The sequence below is a fragment of the Solea senegalensis genome, linkage group LG10 (genome assembly GCF_019176455.1).
Source record: "Solea senegalensis isolate Sse05_10M linkage group LG10, IFAPA_SoseM_1, whole genome shotgun sequence".
NCBI lineage: Eukaryota > Metazoa > Chordata > Actinopteri > Pleuronectiformes > Soleidae > Solea > Solea senegalensis.
The window spans coordinates 18,157,990-18,164,572 of record NC_058030.1 but is presented as its reverse complement, the minus strand read 5'-3'; positions in this window follow the sequence as shown (position 1 = coordinate 18,164,572).

The following is a 6,583-nucleotide window of genomic DNA, read 5'->3' as shown; positions in this document are numbered from 1 at the left end:
AACAGATATTTACAAAACTGACATCATGCTCTATTGAAGACGACCTGAAACTAGCAACTGAGACATTAAATCCACAGGAAAATGTTACAAATCAAGTGGAAAGTAGGCTCATTTTCCCATAGAATACTGTTCAAACACAATTCTGTTCAGCTGAGTCTCTCCCCAGGTGGCTAATTTCTACATCCATCCTACTTCCAGGACTGTTTGATATACAGTCTATTGGTATTGCTCTTGTTTAATTTCCAATAAGCAATTAAGCATTAATTTCCTCCTAACAAATCTACAGTTTAACACTTATATGAGCCTATTTTATATTCCTACATGAACTGTACATGAACAATGTAACTGGTAATGTTGTCAGTGTTATGTTCAAAACTGAAAGGTTTACAGTAACAATAAGAAAGCAGCCAGTGAACACACAGTTGCTATTTTTCTTAACACACACACACAACAGTTGTTATTTGTGTGATCTCCTGAATCTGTTTTCTATTTCAGTTGGGTGCAGCGCTGGAATTAATTCATTTGTTATTTTTTTGCCCAGTGGGGCTCGAAGGCTACATGCAAGAGCTGACAGTGCATACACATCAAAGGACCCAGAGCAGCAACATCGAATATCCCTAAATCATCAGGATTTGGATCTTAGGAGACGCATGTGAGCGGGGCTCCAGTCTGTATGTGTTTAAGGAAACAGATAAACAGGCTGAAATCAAAATAGGAAAAACAGAAATGAAATGGGATGCTGGATGAAAAAAAGAGGGGGGGGGTTAAGGTCGGCCGCCTTGCTGCGCCTTTTATCCAATCTTTCACCACCTCTTCACTGTTTGTCCAGATGCCGTATAGTTTATTATGTGTAACCCAAGGATTTCAGGTTAATGTGGACGCTGGTTCAGCTGCAGCTGTGTGCGTCTGATCTGAGTCAGAAGAACACGCGGTAGACTTCTTTTGTTTAAAAACAGATCATCATACAACTTTTGATCTGCTTCATAGAACACCAGATTAAATACACGATATATGGAATCTTGGAATTGTGTCACTCAATGTGTGATACTGATATTATATTATTACGCGGTAGTTTCTTTTTCATTTTCAAGATAAAAATACTCAAAAACTTTAATTAAAGCTTTAATTCGATGGCAATGCACATTTCAGGCAATTATCAAGGTTCAGAAATGTTTTGTGTAGATTAAAAAGAAGGCGAACACTCTGAAAACCTAAAAGATCGTATTTGAGATATAGTGACAATTAAACATTGCACGTGAAACTGCTAAAACACATGGAGCATGACAGTCCATCCAATTAATGCACAACTCACTATGTGGCTCTAAAGCATCTGGCTTGAAAACGGCCGTTAAATCTTTACTTTACCTTAAAAAAAAAACACCAGCAAACTTTTCCATGGGCTCTTACTATGTCATGAGTCGCATACAACTTCCCAGTGTGTGATTGTGTCATGTTTTTCCATCTGCCTGTTTTATGCTCATTTCTGATTTATGCATAAAAAAAAAACCTGAACGGAAACACAGAAAAAAAAAAAGGTTTTACACTTGAAGGTGTACGGATACGCTTTATTTGTCTATTTACTTGCACTTTTATATGTAAATGTTTGTTTTATTACTGTTATCTCACTGTTTTTATTAACTATGACATGTGCCGCTGCCTTTCTTGGCCAGGTCACCCTTGTGAAAGAGGTCTTGATCTTAAATAAAGGTGGAAAAAAGTGGAATAAATTCAGCAAATAAGGGATGTTAGTTATAAAAAAAATCATGTGACGGAGGCAGATGATCCGCTGAAAAGAGGAAGAAGAAGAAATGTACTGATGAGCGACAGCAACTGGTGCTCTGTATATTCCCCTTCTGTGTTGACCCGCTTTGCATCACCGATTGCTCAGCAGAAGTGGATGGAAGCACACATGAACACCAACTGTTCATTTGGTTAATATTTGCTATACATTGGAATAGAAACCAGGTCACTGTGGTTGAAATATTCTGCTCAGGGGAAACATTTTCTCATGGTCTGCAGATCAAATTAATCCAGAGTTGCATTATAAAAGTGTCTGTCTGGCACCGCAGTGACTGTGGTTGGTTATAAGGAATGGGCCCCCCGCTCACTGTAAAAATCTCATTACCAAGTAGATGAAGGATGTGGTGCAGTATGGGCGCAAAACAAATGACCTAACTTCATAACATGCAGTGTGAAATCCCAGTGGGCTGCAGGATTGTGTAGAAGTCCACTCCTGTAAAGTTCACTGCGATTCCTAAAGCTTCCACTTGTCAGTGCTTGTGTCTGTAACCCTTTAACACCGGGCGTATCGCTGACAACACGTTTGCACAAGCGCACTCTGCATCACTGTAGCTATGCGACGTTTTGTGTTTACTCAGAAGCTGGGAAATCGCACGTCAAAGCCAGAGAGTGGGAAGAACACCTGTACATACTGTACTGTACTGCACATTGTTTTAACATGCAGTAGATTGTAAATAACTGCCAGATATTGGAAGTTATTCTGGAGGCAAAAGGGGCAAAAGCACTTACAGGACATTCTCTGGTCCTTTTATGGTTAAAATAAACAAAGAAAAAAAGTCCAGGTAGACATTTGGCGGGTTAGGTGTTAAAGGGTTGAAGCCTCTGTGTGTTTCTCACTGGGCCACAAAAAAAAAGCCATCCTGCAGTTTTTAAAAATACCAGAATGTAATCATGGCATCACATTCATTCCATTACCATGGTAACACAGTGGATGTGGTGTAAACACAGGCTCATTTCCCCCCCACCATCATTTTTGGCTCACTCTATCATGGCCCGACCTGCCGCCTCATTTGTTGCATTGGATGGAAACTCCTCCGCCTCGCCTCACAGGTGAGACAGATCCCTGCGGGAGCTTTTTTTGTTGATGTTGTTGTCTTTTAAAGCTGTTGCCAGGATTAAACTGCTATGACAATGTACAGTCGTGTAACTTAATAAGGCAGGGTGGCGTCACACTGGATGCCAAACACAGCATTCTCTCATTTATGTGCCGCGCTCCAATAAAATCCACTTATCAAAACAACTTGTTTAAATGAACTCTTTTAAGGTTAATGACACAGACTCGGAGTTAATGTACAGTTATCTGTCCCTTGAGAGCGTCAGTGCCATGTCTCTCCTTTTACCTCATTGCTCATTTTGTTTTATTGCACAATGCGTTAACAAGCATGAAGAAAAAAGTTATAAGATAAACGCGGCGATAGCGGCACGGCATTGCGTGATGTGATGTGAAAGAGATAATGAGGTCATATTAATCAGTGTCAAGCTTCTTCTTGCCACTGCCCGTGCAGTTCCAGACACTTCAAAGCATTCTCACCGCCTCCGATGCAGAGTCGAGTAATGGAGTCAGCGGCATCTGATGTAGCTTTAACACACATGTGCCTGCGCTTCTCTTTCAAGTCACTTTCCAAATTGTGCCTGCCTGGCTTTGATTTACCTAAATCCACACGGTCGAGTCGAAATCTCACACGTTACTTTGTAAGAAACGCTAAATCTTTCCTTCGAGGTCTCCGCCCACTGAAGCTATGCTCCAAAGCCCTGGCCTGCAAATTACAAAGACTTGGATTTCACATCCTTTTAATCCCACGGCGAACGCGTCCGTGTGCAGCAGGTTGCAACAGCGGGGTGCAACATGAAAGTGGAGATTATTATAGCTCCCTACACACGAGATGATCGAGATACAGTCGGCCCATCTGAGCGTATGCTCATGCATGTGTGATCTAGTGATCGCCACACCCGTGTAACATCAAGCACGCAGTATGGCCTCTTCCATATGCACCTCCACGGTACATCCTGTACTGCCCACTGCATCTTTATTGTATGGCACAATTTGAATACAACGTAAAAGGGGAACTTTGTAGAGAATTATTCTTTTTATTCACTGAATCAGACTATGACTGATGCTTTAAAGCCCCAGTATGCAACATTTAAGAGGGTTTCTTGGACGAAATAAATGTACAACCCATCAGTATGCTTGTATTATTATACAATATGCCTTTCATATGGACTTCAGACGTCTTACAAAGCTACAAATGAATTTACTTAAAGTAATACAGAGGAGACAAAGATTTTGAAATTGTGGATGCTCCTGCAGCTTTTTAAATCTGACGTGTGGCATCACTTCAGTTTCCCCGTGTCAAGAGATTAAAAAGGAGAAAAAAAAGGTGATGGACAAACAAACAAAATAAAAACAATACGCAGTGACCCACACGTCAGAGAACACGAGTAACACGAGAAGCCATTTGGGAAATCATGTTGGGTTTACATAACATAACAGCACGAGAGCTCAAGGGATCACAGGATGTATCAGTGAATAGTTCCTTTAATGTACAACATAAGATTCAGTAGGTTAGTACACATGTTGGCACCAAAGTATAAAATCCCATCACGTACATATGTAGGTCAAACACTAAACTAAACACGAAAACTCAAGCAATCAGTCTCACTCACCACAAATGGGCAGACTTCATCATCTATGTCTATAAGCTCTATTAATATTGCAATTAATATTCCACCACGGACCACAGAAGGAAATGAATGACAATTTAAGATGATCTGAAATTGTCCTTGGGGCCACACGGTGTTACAGTGGTTAGCATTGTTGCCTCACAGCAAGAAGGTCGCCAGTTTGAATCCAAGTTCTCGCTTAGGCTTTTCTGCAATTGAGAATAAGGATAATTGGACACTCTAAACTGACCATACGTGAGAGTAATTGGTTTGTTTGTCTCTGTATGTTGGACTGGTGACCTGTCCAGGGTTTACCCCACCTCAGCAGAGACTGTAACTGAAACAAGCAGCAGTGTCCTGTCTTCTTTCTATAGAAGTGTGGTGGAGAGCGTACTCACATACAGCATCTGCACTCAGTTCTCCAGCTGCAGCGCAGCGGACAAAAAGGCCCTCCAGAGGGTGGTGAGGAGAGCACAGAGGGCAACTGGAGACTCTTTACCTTCCATCGAAGAACTCTTCCAGTGTCGATGCAGGAACAGGGCATGGAAGATTGTTAGAGACCAGACCCCCTACACCGTCTCTATAAACTCTTTTGAACTGCTGCCGTCAGGCAAAACGTTCCGCAACATTCGTAGCGGAACCTCCAGACTCCAAAACAGCTTCCTACCTCAAGCCATAAGACTTCAGCACAGCTGCCAGACTCTCAATATGTGTGGCAGGTTCACCGTATCACTGTAATAAAAGGCTAAATCTGACACTTGAACATCTACTTCCTCAGTCCCGCACCACTGTGCACCTTAACATATTTGACATGTGCATCTGTACCTAGCTGTATATGTCTTTATCTAGATAAAACGACTAGACTACTGATCACTGATCCCACAGAAACAGCGTCTGCACTACAGCTGTATGCGCTGCTGAAGGACAATAAAGTTTGAGTTTGATTTGATTTGATTTGATGACGTCACACCTGTAGCCACAGCCAGGGCTGAACAGGCCGTCTCCTTGATGACTCACGCAAAGCGCAGACAAACTGAACCACCTGATGCTGATCTCGCTCGAGGGCACAGCTGGAAGTTCATGCGAACTTTCAACCTGCAGTGAACCGGTGCTTTGCATCAGGACATAGAGTCAGCTATAACCAGCCCCCTACTATATTACTGTACATGCCAGACAATCAAAAAGGGCTGTAGGATTACAAATTAGATAAGTGTTACAGGCTGATACCATTAAGTTACCATGGAAATGTTTACTGATGTTTTAAATAGATTTAAATTCAATTAGACTTATTTTTGCAACATGTGATCTATAGCAGATCTTTCTGCATGGAGTTTGCATGTTTGCATGTAGGTGTGAGTGTGAATGGTTATCAGCTGAGATTGGCACATGTGGAGGACGAAGCGGAAGAAGATGGGCGGGTCGGTGGGTGGAGCTACAGCTGAGTCACCCATTGGTGGTTATTCAGTGAAGGTTGCAACTCTTTTTTATATACAGTCGATGATGCATAACCTTCAAACTGTTAGTGGCACTGAATTTCATTTTAAATAATAATATCAATCAAAGGTTGGAATTAGATATGGAGGAACCGTGACAGTAACCGACTCGAAGCAAAGTATTTCCAAACATTTCATCAAAATGCCCTTGACACACATAATATCTCACAGCAGGGAATAAAGTATCCGTTTAAAAATTAGCTCTTTTTTTTTTTTTTATCCCTGCCATGGACGTCCTTCTGTGGTATTACCATATCATGGGACTGTGATATTGTTACATCCCCAATATCAAATAATCAAGTGCCCTTTCCATGAAAATACACATGAGACTGACTTCTCTTTCAATACTGTAAGTGAGATCCATCTCAGAACAGTCCTGTCATCATTCAAACAGCTCCCATGAAGATCGTAAATCTTTTCCAGGCCGTTTATAGGAAGAGCGTAGACTCCAGCTGTGAAGTCTAAAACAGGGTCTTATGAGTGTGGCTATTAAACCCCCGTTATTTAATTGCTAAAGGGGGAGGGAACCACTGGACCTGGTCTCAGGAGCGCTGGACGTTCCTTCGGTAACTGCTGACAAAGCTCCTCGCTCAGGAGACAGAGCCACGCTGAGAGCAAACTAATGTCAC